We start from the raw sequence: 14,059 nt of genomic DNA on the forward strand, positions 1-14,059 counted from the left end.
ACTGAATTCACTTCCAAACACTGCAAGAGTCTCTATCTAGGGGACTATTTTTTAAAAACGCCAGGTGTGTTGGGGGCTCATGGAGAGACTGACTCAACAAAAGTGGAATGTACCATACTTAAGCTTATAGTTTTTCCGTGGGGGAAAATGGGATATTCTGAACCATTTCCTGTTCAGTGTAGTTTCAGGATTCTGACATGGTGTCCACAGATCTGATTACTTAAAGCAAAAGCAAACAAACAAAAACCACACCAACATACACCCCCCCCCTTAAAACCAAACCCCCAAAACCACAGAAATAGATTTGTGAAATTCATAAACAGTACTTGAGATCCTAATTCTCTTAAAAAATTTGCTTACCATGCTGCATCTTAACATCTCAGTTTTCTTTGACCTAAAACTTATATATATTAGATATTTTTATTCCGTATATTAGATGGTTTTAAAAAGTGATTTCCAAAGTGTAATCTGAGAAATATAAGCTCCAGAGCATATTAGTAACTCTTACTTGGAGAAGGTTCCATGTGCACATAAATGTAGGAAAGGCTGAACCACACCAACTTCAGCAGGTTTCTTGATGGGAACTTCCGGTGAGCTTTATAACCCCAGGAGAGGAGAATCTGCCCATTTCCTAAATGCACTTAGATCTTACAAGACTGTTGTTCTAAAAACTACACCCTGAGAAGTACCTGCTTGTAAATGCTCTTATATTTGAAAAGACTATTACAAAGAAAAGTGGACTAGGAAGTCAAGAACAACAACAACAAAACCCCCCAAAACTGGTATTTTGAAGGGTGAATGGCATGATATGGTATATCATTTTGGAAATTTTTTTTTTTAAATTACACCTTTTTTCTTCTTTTTTTTGGTCACCAAAAAGTAATCTAAGGTCAAAAAGGCAACCAACAAGTTTAAGGTGGTGAATGAGCATGAACATCTAACAAGAAAATGCATTTTACAAAATTTTTTTGGTACTACTAGAGGTCAATCAGGACCTCACTTCATTGAGCTACATGAGACAGGGTCTTGCTAAGTTGACCAGGCTGACTTCAAACTTGGGATCTTCCTGCCTCAGCCTCCATGTAGGCGTGTGCCACACAACATTAAAACAAAAACAATACATTTAGGGTAACACATAGTCGAAAACACACAGAAGCGTGTAAAATAATGCATCTGCTCCGACACAATTTAAAATAAGGATCTCATTAAGATTCATGTACTGAAAATGGTTTCTTTTCTAAAATAGGCTTGGTGCAGCTTGGGCCTTTTATGTATAATTCAACAACGGAAACCATAACAACAATAATATATGGGTAGGGGGAATATATATCTTCTTGAATGAACAAATTAGGCCATCGTCAAGCAGTTTTATTTAGTGGGAATCCCCACAGGTACTCACGCAGTGAGAAATTAGCTCTTGTCGCCTTAGAAAAGAGTGCTCCATTTCACACCGGCTGTAAGGTGCGATGCGAAACAGGAACACCGTGGTTCCCAGAGTGGCGCGGGTGTGTCTTCCAATCAAGTCCTCGGGACTGTGGGGAGCAAGGCGAGTCCGCAGCTTGTGCCAGGCCCAGCGAAGCACCTGCTCACTGGCTTTCTGCTTTGTACCTGCAGCTAGGACAAGTCTGGGAGACCCCAGCGGGTCTGATGTGGAGTTTATATCAGGTTTCTGTAAAGATCTTCGAGTAAAATCAGGAACACTAAGTGCATTTACAACGTAAGAATTCTTACCCGAATGGCACAAAAGACACGGGTTCTAATTTTGACTCCTCCGCCCTCTTCCCCGCATCGCCACCCCGAGTCCAGGACGTGTATTCTAAAATCTGCCGGGTGCTGGAGGCCAGACCGCTGTGCTGGGAACGAGTTTGGAGATGCACCTCCAACGCCTTCCTCCGCGGGACAATCTGAAACCCAGAGAAGGGGGCTTGGCTGTTGATGGGTTTCTAGAACACAGAACGGGGGAGATCCTGACTTGAAACTTCTTTGGGAAGAGCGTTACCTTTCTTACAAGTCCGGTTAAAGGACCGTCCTTGGATGTGTAAATAAAAGTCGCCCTAACAAGGGCAATGCAAAAGACACAACTGGATACTTGGCGGATTTTTGCAGTTTAGACGCGATTCTTTAAGGCAAGAGAGTGCCGGACAAACCTGTTCATTTTCGGTTTCCTTTTGCAAGAGCTCGCCCCGCAGGGGGAGACAACCCGCGGCACCCGGGGTGCCTGGACCGGTGCTGCGGCGGCTCCCGGCGCTCCCTCCTCCTCTGGCTCTGCAGCCCCGGGCGCGCAGGGCTGCGGGGGCCGCGGATCCGCGCTGCGGAGGGGTTTCATCTAATATTAATTGCTTTAACCTCTGGTGGTTTAAGCGGTTTTATTGGCAGGAAGATGCAGGCATAAGCGCGTTATGGGCTAAGGCTTCGGATCGTGCTCACAGGGGAAACAATGGGCTGGATTTTGAGAAAACAAACCCAAGATGTTAATTAGCCGCTGAAGCACTTTGCACAGGCGAACATAGCCTAGATGGAAACTCCCGAGGGCCAGGGCTCCGTTATTTGTTTGGTGTGCTTTTTATTTATAACGCATTGTGGTGTCATTTTGAGTACTAAATAATTCCTTAAAAAAGGTTTGGGGAAGAGGCTGCTCAGTAGAGAAAAAAATTCCCCCAACTCCATTTCACTGTATCCTTTTTGCATTTTACAGACTCATGTATCACAAAGAAAACGATAAAAGGAACAAGGGTGATCCAGTTTGATAAGGAAAATGGCATAGACTTAAAGAGAAAAGGTCACTTCTAATAGCTACCAGTGAATGCTCATTGTATGTCAGGTACTGGGCACTGTTTTCCTTAGTTGATTTAATTAAACCTTTTTTTTTTTTTTTTTTTTTGCCACTTTATCCTACCTCCTGGGTAAGGTAGTAGTGTCCTTTTCATGGCTGGCTGGTTGCAGAAGTGTGCTCTGAGCTGGGGAGGGTGGGGGGTTTCTAACCCTACACTGCCTGGTGGCGTGGTGGGTCGGGAGAACCCTGCAGCAGGGATTCATAAGCATTAGCAGCCTACCTTTGAAAACAGACTTCTTCCCTTGAGCTGAGTGACTTTGACCAAGTTATTCGACCTGTCTGGGTTTCATACCTAGCTCCTGAGTGTGCTGTACTGTGTAAAGCAACCCAGAGGCAGGCAGTGGTGGAAATGCCCTGTTGGTGGGAGCATTATCTCCAGGACCTGCCACCTGTGCCCCCCTCCACCTGCAGATGTGTTGGAAGTCCTGTAAAGAGGGAGTTAGTTATGCTTAGGAATTGAGGTTGAATCTGGAGAAAGTGCTCCTGGGTTCCAACCCCAACTCTTGCCCTGCTTGTTAAGACCCTGAGCAATTACTGCTCTGAGCCTCAGTTTCCTCGTGCAAAATGGAGATAATGATTGGGCTGTTATGAGAATGAAATGTGGTGATGCTTAGAAAGCACTTTTCATGATCATGCCACCTAGTTAGCGCAAAATAATTGTTTTCTGGAGGTGGGCATGGTGGCATGCAACTGTAGTATGACTACTTTGGGAGGCTGAAGCAGGAGAATCACTTGAGCCCTTGAATTTGAGGCCAGTCTGGGCAATATAGCAAGACCCGTCTCAAAAAAAAAAAAAAAAAAAAAAAGAAAGAAAATTGTTGTTCCTTATATATGTTAAGCTGAAGCATTTCCTTTTTAAAAATATACATGTGTGTGTGTATATATATATATATATATATTTTTTTTTTTTTTTTTTTGGTATCAGGGATTGAACCCAGGGGACTTGCACCCACTGAGACACATCCTCAGGCATTAAAAACATTTTATTTAGAGACAGAGTCTCACTGAGTCGCTTAGGGCCTCACTAAACTGCTGAGGCTGACTTTGATCTTGCAATCCTCCTGTCTCAGCCTCCTGAGCCGCTGGGATTTACAGTGGAGGATTATAGGGGTGTACCACTGCACCTGGTTGTCTTTAAACAAATGTTGGTGGTTCTAGAAGGAAAGTGTTGTGTTTCTGTCTTAATAGTGTCCTGTTTCCATCTTGGTCTGTTTTTTCATAGTATTTAACTTTTTTGCTTAGGTATTGACACTGTTTCACTTTTTTTTTTTTTTTTTAGTGCTGAGGATGGAGCCCGGGGCCTAGTGCATGTGAGGCAAGTGCTCTACCACTGAGCTACACCTCCAGCTCTCACCTCTTTTCTTAATGGGTTATAGGCATTGTACTATAATGTCCCTCTGCTTCCTTTTTGACTTAGGGAGACACAGGACCACCAAGCCCTATTTCATTCACCATGAGCTGTGTTTCCTGTGTGTGTGTGTGTTGTGTATGTGCATGTATGTACATGCCCGTGCATTGTTTGTGGTGTATGTGTGATAGATGTGTATGTGTGTTGTCTTTGTGTATGTGTTTATCTGTGTGTGTGTGTGCTGGGGTGGGACGCCATAAAGAGGCTGTGCTTGTCCTGGCCCTCAAGGAACTCCAGAAGGAAAGCAACGGAGACGGGAGATTGGTTCAGTCATTGGGGCTGAGTGAGGAGAGCGCAGATCAGGATGGGAGCTGGGCTCTGGATCAGTAGCATTTGAAAGCTGGATTGGAGACAGGCCTGGGGGAAGGAATGTGAACGTGGGGAAACGGTGGAGGCCAGGCGGCCAGGGCAAGGTGGGTTCGGGAAAGAAGTTTCCTTTGGAAGGGGGTGGCAAAGGGTGGGGCTGCATGAAGCCTGAGGGGAACCAGTGCACAGGGATGAGCAGAGGCCAAGGTCTACAGTATCTGATGAGGGCGAGGAGCGGTTTCGTTAGAATTTCAGGTGAAGAGTAGGGACGGTGGCCGCCTGGGCTCTCCGGTGGGTGGTAGGGGGTTACAGTTCCCCCTAACACTGAGGGCGTGGCACAGTGATGGGGAACGGGGTGCCTCTGTGAGCTCTGGGCTTCCTTTCTGAGGCTGGCTGCTTTGGGAGTGGGGTGGAGGGGCAGGGATGAGGAGGGGCAGACTTTCCTAGTTTCTGGGCTTCCTGTGCCTTGGAACTGATTTTCTCATAGGAACCATATTAGAAAAAAAGTCTCCAGGTTCTAAAGTGAACACATAAAGCCGCTTTAATCCGCAATGTTTCACAGCATATCCGAGTACACAAAGCCTGTTAATCCACAGTGTATCCTAACATACCATAGTGCAATTGGTATCAACTCCTGAGACCACGTCTTAGGCGATAATGTCTGTGGGAAAATTCATTACGAATTTTAAATAGTGAGCTAGGCACAGGTTATCCAGCTGGGGACTCTGCCATGAAACGGTTCTGCTGGCGACCAGGGGATGTTTACCTGGAGAACACCTGTTCTAGTACAAATGGCCAGATAACACTGAAGTGTATAAAAACTATATAGAGCTCAATTATGGGGTATATTTAAAAGTTCATCTTGCTAAAGCAAAAAATGTTATTCTGATACTTGTTAAAAAATGGAAAGCTTTATTCAGGACTGTTGTGATAGGTGTTAAGACGGGGAGAGAGATCAGGCTCAACTGAATCCAGAAAGACATCTGGGAATTGACAGCCAGGATTGGAGCTGGGGGAGGAGGGTAGGGGGTGGGGGGCAGGAATTCTTGCTAAACAGACCTAACAGGATTCTTGCCAAAGGCAGGCCAGGGTGATCAGATCCCTGGAGCCAGGGTAGGAGAGTTCTCATTAGACCGACTTAGCAGGTTTCTTGCTGAAACTGGATGAGGCTGGCTGCAGACGGGGCCCAAGGATGAGATCTGAAGAACAGAGGGCTAAGGAGTGTGTCCAAACTTCCATCAAGGACAGTTTGTGTCAATTCTCTTAATTTACAGCAGTTTGTTTCTTATATTACTCTCAAAGTCACCACAACTTAGCAGCAGCATTGCACTTGACGTTTATTAAGCGCTTCCTGCGTGCCCAGCATCGTGCTAATGCTTACTTAATTTTTATCTCAACCCTCTGAGGAGGTACAGTTGTTCTCATTTCATAGGTGAAAACACAGAGACTTGAAATAATTCAGCTCTATCTGGGAAGTGTCTCTTTACCTTTCATTCCTTTTAAAAATAATTTATTTCATTTTTTTTGGAATAAGTGATGCATTCATAAGGTTCAAAATTAAAATAATAATTAAAAAAAATTTCTCTGTGACCTTGAGAGCTATTCACTGCCTCCTGAAACCAATGTACTGTAACCATTGTTACTATTTCCTATTTCCAGAGTTTCTTTGTATGTATATAAATAAATAAATGCAGACATAGATTCTTATTTTCTCTCTTTAACAAAAACGTAGCACATCGTGCTTATTTTTCAATACTCGGCTTCATTTTCTCATTGGTCACTTGAGACTCTTTCATAGCAGTGTGTAGAACTGGAGCTGGTATTTAAATCCAGGTAACCTTCCCACAGAGTCTGCATTCTTTGTCACTTGGTTCTTTTTTTTTTTTTTTTAATTACTGGTGATTGAACCCAGGAGCACTTAACCACTAAGCCACATCCCCATCACAGTTTTATATTTTATTTAGAGACAGGTTCTTGCTAAGTTGCTTGGGGCCTCACCAAGTTGCTGAGGCTGGCTTTGAACTCTTGATTCTCTTGTCTCAGCCTCCTGAGCTGCTGGTATAGGTGTGTGTTCACCACTGTGCCCAGCTACTCGGTTATTTTGATGCTTATGTAGCTAGACATTTTCCATTTTTAGTGGAGATTTTAGCTTTTTGCTCCAAAATGTATGAACAATCTGCTGTGAAGTTCTGCTTGCATGTATATTTGTGACCTAAGGTATAGATTAGTATGGAAGAATCACTTGGCCCGTCAGTCTCATTAAAGAAGAATGCCACATTCAATTGGATCATACAGATAGTGTTGTCTCTGATGTGCCACGCCTAGAATTTATTTTTTATGTGGGTAAGAAAAGGGGCTTATGTAGTAAGTGATTATCTTTTGTTTTTGCTGTTCTGAGCTTTTTCATGCTTCCTTTGCTAATTGTACTCTAAATTCTTTCTGGGGCACTCCCCTCTTGTCCTTTTTGTTTGTTTGTTTGTGTTTTGGGTACTCGGAATTGAACTCAGGAATACTTGATGCTTTACCACTAAACCACGTCCCCAGTTCCCTATTTTTTTTTTCCCTATATTTTTTTTAATTGTACTTTTTAATTTTGAGACAGGGTCTCACTAAGTTGCTGAGGGTCTTGCTTATTTGCTAAGTTGACCTTGAACTTGTGATACGCCTCTCTCAGCTTCCTGAGTTAGTGGGATAACAGTGCCAGTGGGCCCTGCCCCTCTCCCATTCTTAACTCAGTTGATTCAGGTGAATCGAATGCCAATCCCCAAATCAGGGTGTGAGGATGTCAAATCAGTTAATTATATTCCTAGGACCACACGTAGAGAAGCACTCACCTGAAGGCCCTAGTTTCTGTCAAACAATGGGACAATTGTATTATCTGTCATCCGAGATTTTTTTGGTCAGTCAGTGACTATTACGGTGCACCCTCAGGTACACGTGCCGAATACTGTGCAAGACAATGGAATCAGTTCTGATTACAATTAATCCCTGTTGGCATAGAACTTCCAGTTGGAAAGGCAACAGTTAAGCCAATAATGAAGCAAAGCATTCCAAATTTTCAAAGTGCTCTGCAGGCAAAGTGCAAGTGCTGAGGGAGCACACAGTAGGGATTACACCTGTTCCTGGGGAGCGTGGGCAGGGCTGGCTTTTACATACTTGCTGACAGGTGTATGAATGGGAGAGAGCCAGAAGGAGGAAAAGGGGGTGAGCTCCCAGAGGAAGCAGGGCAGGAGTGGTTGAGAGCTCTAAATGAAGAAGTGAAGGGATTGGGGATTTAGCTCAGTGGCAGAGCGCTTGCCTTGCACGCACAAGGCCCTGAGTTCAGTCCTCCGCCCTGAAAAAAAAAAAAAAAAAAAAAAAGGTGAGAGGTTGAACTCAGCTACGGTTGAGGTGAGCACTGGTTGAGGTGAGAAGGTGCTGAGAGAGGAGGTTGGACAGAGGACAGCAGGCAGGCATTTAGGGGCTGGCAGCCCCACCCCCAAGCATTTAGACCTTTATTCTAAAGGCCTTAGGAAACCCTTGAAGACTTTGAAGCCAAAAATGATCAGATTTGTATTGTACCATCAGAATGTGTTGTAAAAAATCATCATTTGTGAAATTGTCATTTTGGCAGTGGAGAAGAGAATAGATGGAGGGGTCAAGAGGAAAGGACACTAGTTAGACAGTGATTGCTGAGTCTCAGGTGACATACGAAGAGGGCCTGACTAGGGCGGTGACACTGGGGCTGGAAGGACTTAAGATTAAGGTTTACTGTATTACACTGAAATATAGATGTGCTTTATGTATATATACATATATGTGTATACACATATGTATACATATACATGTATGTGTGTGCATATCTTTATCTGTATCTATGATTATGCATATATCCTTATTTTTCTTTTTTGTGGCCCTGGGGATTGAGTCCAGGGCTGACACATCCCCAGCAAGTGCTCTACTCCTGAGCTACATCCCTAGCCCTTTTTACTTTGAGACAGGGTCTTGCTAAACTGCCCAGGCTGACCTTGAACTTACTATCCTGTCTCAGGCTCCCAAAAAGCTGGGAACCCAGGTATGTGCCATCTCGACTGGCATGTGTCATTTTCATCTGAAATTTGGATAAGGCTTAGATTCAATGACCCTCTTCATTGGTAGTGTATAAGACAATGGAGTGTCTAATCAATACCCTCTTATATCAGATGAAATTTGGTCTTTAGGAAACGAAAGCTGTAGGATTCAGTGGTGTCATGAAGCTCAAGGGGCTGGTGGTTTAAGCAGCCAGAGGAAAGGCTTTATGGAAATAGTTGTATTCTTTAGCTTTCTTTCTTTCTTTCTTTTTTGTGGTGCTGGGAATCCAATCCAGGACCTTGCACATGCTAAACAAGCAGTTTACCATGGAACTACACCTCTAGTCCCTCACCTTTTTCCTTTTTTAATAAGACAAAGTCCAAACTAGAATACTTATTAGTTAATATGTACCAGGAGTTGGACATCTGAGTTGGTTTTTTTTGATTGTTGTTTTCTGGTGGTACTGGGGATTGAACCCAGGGGTGCTCTATCACTGAGATGCATCCCCAAGCTCCAGACTTTTTTTTTGGGGGGGGGTCGAACCCAGGGCCTTGTGCTTACCAGGCAAGCACTCTACCGACTGAGCTATTTCCCCAGCTCCTCCAGACTTTTTAATTTTATTTTGAGATAGGGTCTTGCTAAGTTGCCCAGGCTTTCTTGAACTTGCAATCCTCCTGCCTTAGCCTCCTGAGTAGCTGGAATTACACACTTAATTTTTTTTTTTTTTTTTTTAATCCATTTGTGGTACCAGGGAATGAACCCAGGAGCAATCTGCCTCTGAGCCACATCCCCAACCCTTTTAAAGTTTATTTTGAGAAAGGATCTTACTAAGTTACCCAGGCTGGTCTTGAACTTGCGATCCTCCTTCCTGAATTTCCTGAGTAGGTAGAAATTACATGCGTATACCTCTGTGCCTAGCAGGAGATCTAAGTTTTTTGTTGTTCCTATTAAACTGTTCTTATTAATTTTATTAAGAACTGCTTTATTAAAGGGGAGTTCTGGAGGAATGAAATTGACTGAATTATATTGTTATATTATGTGTCTGCACAAATATGTAACAACAAATTCCACTATTATATATAATTACTGTGGACCAATAAAAAAGAGAAAAAGGAAATGAATAAAAAGTAAGTAGTGTTTTACTTGTAGATGAACCATTTCCTAGCTTGATCTCTCGTCTCTATTTCTTTCCTTTTGAGGGAGTATATTTATAGTCCTTGTTGTCATTTAGCATTTCTCTGTGTCAGTTTTACTCTCTACCTTTTAAGAACAAAATTACTTTGTGCACGACTGACCATGTGGTGATACCAAATATTTGTTGTTTTGGTGTCTTTTATGGCTCAAATGTTCCGGAATGTCCTATTTTGCACTGCTTTTTGGCATAGCTACTAAGTTTGATGTAGTGTTTATAAAGGAAGAGTCATTATAGGTAAGTATTGAGAAGATTTATTTCTTTTCCAATTTACTTGGCATGGAGGATATTTTTAGCCCAAGAATAACAAGCCTACAGGTAACAGTTGTTAGTAACCTGAGTCAGGATCTTGGAAGTTCCACATATCCGGTCCTAGACTTGCGTGTGGCAAAATGTAAAGCTTTCCTATCTGCTGTAGACTGGATGTGTGTCCCTGTCTTTGGATGGGGAAGCCCTCATCTCAGTGCCACGGTATTTGGGGAGTGGACTTTGGGAGGTAATTAGGTCATAAGGTGGAGCCTTCATGACAGTAGAGTCCTTATAAGAAGAGATGTGTGAGAGAGGACCTCTCTCCCTGCCAGCTGAGAATATAGCAGGAAAGCTACCATTTGCAGACCAGGAAGAGGGCCCTCACCATGAACCCCACCATGCTGGCACCCTGACTTCCATTTTCCAGATCTGAGGGAAATAAGTCTTTGCTGTTAAGCCACCTGGTCTATGACATTTCCTCTAGTCACCTAAGCAGACTAAGACACCATCTGCTGCAGTCTCCTCCCATTTTGCAAATAAACCTGACAATGTTTTGGATGTATTACCCTGCACCTCCAACCAAATCATTTTTATTTAGCAATCAGATGTTAAATTTCTAATGTTATTTTGAAGATGATCCTATTTATTTACTTTTTAAATGCATGCAGCCTTTCAAACACTTTCCAAGTGTTTTCTTTGGCTATGAAGTTCATCTTTAACAGAGTTGGGGAGTAAATTGATTACTGTGGACATCTGTGAAAGCATTTTTCTTATGACCTGTGACTTCTATTTTTGGAAGCCCCGTGGAGGGTTCCCTTACACTATCACTTACTTTTGGGAATTGGAACTTTGGAATTGCTGAGGCATGTTTCCTGGTCTTGTCTGACTCAGGAGGTGAAGCAGTTTACAGAATAGAATCCATGGAATGGAGTAAGGGGGATAAACTCAGAGGAAATGATCCAGACAAATGACCAAGCTTCATTGTCCCACTTGACTGGAAGTACCGTGAGTGAGATCTGACTTAGCTGAGCCAGGTCTATGGTGTCAGCTTTCTGGAGGTGAGTGTGGAGAAACCACAAGTATTGCTGCATGGACTCCTGAGTGATAAGGCTCAGGGCCTTCCTCCAGATAGGGCTCTTCTGCCCACAGGGATCAATAATAATTTAGCAAGTCCCGTCATTGTTTGTGCCCACAATGGAATATGTTGCAGATTTAATTTATTGAGAACTCAGAGTCGTTTCACTAGCTAGATAATCATGTTGATCTTGTGAAGCAGAGTGAAGGCTGGTCAGTTCCTTCCTGCTTCAGATACAACATTGCAACCTATGCCTCCTTTTTTTTCTTCTTCCAGTGCTGGGGATCCTTGCCACTCTTTTTATCTCTAGCTTTAACACAGAGTGGCACTGCACTGCAACGTCCATGTGCTGAGATAGGCAGAATGTCTGAGGATCAAGCCCTCCTCTGATTTCTACTCTGCCGCTTGCTTTTAGGATCCAGAAGGATGAGAGCCCGTGGCCTATGGTACATTATCAAGCTTTCTGATTGTGAACATGAATCATAATAAACATCTTACATTTTTATTGGCTCATTAAAAAAATGTCTAAGTACTGAGTCTTCACTGTGGCTATTTCTTGAGAATACTTATCGCATTGTCGGTGATTCAAATTTATTATTCACTAAGTAATAAAAAAATTAAAAGCATTTTATAATAATGAATAAATTGTTTTAAGTGAACATATAAAAGGTGTTGATATTTTCATTATGCAAAGAATCATGGCTTGGCATGGGGTACTGGTGGGGGGAAGTCCCTGGGCAAAGGCAGCGATGTTGCCAGGGGTCACATGTTCTTTTTATTGAAGGTTTCTTGGTAGCTCTCATCAAAATGACCCTCATTAACAGTGGTCTAGCCTCGGGTTTCATCAATCAAAAATGCTGAATACCTTCAGGGGATGACTAAGGCCTGCAATGGTTTCGATGAGATGTCCCCCAAAGCTCCTGTGTTAGCACGACTGTTCAGAGGTGAAGTGACTGGGTTGTGAGAGCTGCAACCTAATCCGTCCATTTTAGTTTGAATGGACTAACTGTAGGCAGGTGGGGTGTGGCTGGAGGTCACTGGGGAAGTGCCCTGGAAGGGTGCGTCTTCGCTGATGCCTTCTCCTCTCTCTCTGCTTCCCGGCTGCCATGAAGTGAGCAGCTCCCCTGGCCATGCCCTTCTGCTGTGACGCTCTGCCTCACGTCGGGCCCAGAGCAATGGAGTCGGCTCTCTCTGGACTGAGACTTCTCAAGCACGAGCCCCAAATAAACTTTTCTTCCTCTAAGCTGTTGTCAGGTATTTTGATCTCAGTGACATAAAACTATCACAAGGCCTTTGCCAATGCAGAGAGGCACATGTAGGAAACTTCTAGCACACAGGACTGTGTCCCAGTTTAAACCTGGAGTGCGGCATGCAGGGCCTTTGCTGAAAACGGGGTGCCTTGAGCGATGTAGGAAAAGGTGCCTCCCCCTGAGCACATCCCACCGCTCAGGCCCAGGCAACTTGGACAGGCTCAGACTTTGTTCCTATTGGAACATGAGCATTTGCTCTGACCCAGCTCCCATCGGATCACACAGCAGGCTGCACAGAAGTGGGGTGTATTTCAACCCTCACTTTTCTCCTGCCCAGCTACACTTTGCAGCTTTGTGCATAGGCAATTTCAAATTGATGAACTTTTCACAGTCAGGTCTCGCGTCTCACAGTGAGTGAATTGGGCAGCGTTGCAGATAGGTGTGTGTGTGAGTCTGCCGTTTTTCCAGCTACACACACGTGACGAGGACTGTACTACGTAAATGAGGATGAGAGAGCCTTAACAGCTAACATACTTTTCTAAGTAAGTGGTAATCCAGGATTAAGATTTCTAAGTACTGCTGGTGCATGCCTGTGATTTCAGAGATTTTGGAGGCTGAGGCAGGAGGATGGCAAACTCAAGACCAGCCTTGGCAACTCAGCAAGACCCTGTATCAAAATAAATAAAAAGGACTGGGGATGTGACTCAAGAGAGAGAGCACACCTGGGTTCAATTCCCCTTACCCCCCCCCCAAAAAAAAAAGAAAAAGAAAAAAAGATTTCTAAGTGTCTGCTAAGTACTTGAAACCACATTCTTGACATTAGTGGTATATTAAGTTGTTGTAAAGCAAACAGCTAGAAAGGTTTAATGCCTGTGCATTAAATTCACATTTCTTAGCTTGCCATTTGAGTGCCTTTTTACTTTGGTCTCAGTTTTTCATCCTAGCCTTTTCCTCTGCTCCTCCTTCACAGGGTGAATTCACAAAACGTTCAGCTGGAAGTTCTCTAAACCCTATGCTTTATGTCCAAACAGTGAAAATTGTATCTGCTTCATCCCCATCTGTTGAGTCCTTTCCATTCTCAACAGCTGGGCCCAGCATGACTCTTGCTACACAAAGCCCCAGAGCCCCCAACCCACATGATTTCTCTCTGTATCCAGATCCCGTTTTTCTTAAATTCCTACTGTGTATATGGCATACTGTCTTGTAATTACTTAACGTTATTTCTTCTCCAAGGCTCGTTGAGGACAATAATTATTTTTTAATAATTATTTTATCTATCTCCTACAGAGCTTAGATATTTAATTAGGAGATGTGGATAATGTATGCTATTTGAATGATCTAATTGAATTATTTGTCTAGGAATTGAACTTGGAACAAATCTAGCTTCCTTTTCTCTTGGTAAAATAGTATGTTTTCTTTGTCCTTTATTGCATTAAAATAAGTATTTTTAAATATGCAAGATATAGAAATCATTTACTTTGTTAGGTAAAAAAGGGATTGAGAAGTGGCATGTATAATGCAAAAGACTTGTATGTATGTATGTATGTATGTATGTATGTATTTATTTTTGGTACCAGGGGTGCTCAACTAGTAAGCTACATCCCCAGACTCTTTTTTTTTTTTTTTTTTAAATATTTTATTTAGAGACAGAGTCTCACTGAGTTCCTTAGGTCCTCACCAAGTTGCTGAGGCTGAC

General features: G+C 43.1%; 1 long non-coding RNA gene across 1 annotated transcript; it reads left to right on the forward strand.

Annotated features, from left to right (window-relative positions):
- The first annotated feature begins 10,885 nt into the window (after positions 1-10,885).
- LOC124961140 (uncharacterized) lies at positions 10,886-11,645 on the forward strand. The gene is made up of 2 exons (XR_007104241.1): positions 10,886-11,096; positions 11,390-11,645. It is a non-coding gene; the product is annotated as an uncharacterized LOC124961140 (long non-coding RNA).
- The last annotated feature ends 2,414 nt before the right edge of the window (positions 11,646-14,059 follow it).

The sequence above is a fragment of the Sciurus carolinensis genome, chromosome 12 (assembly GCF_902686445.1).
Source record: "Sciurus carolinensis chromosome 12, mSciCar1.2, whole genome shotgun sequence".
NCBI lineage: Eukaryota > Metazoa > Chordata > Mammalia > Rodentia > Sciuridae > Sciurus > Sciurus carolinensis.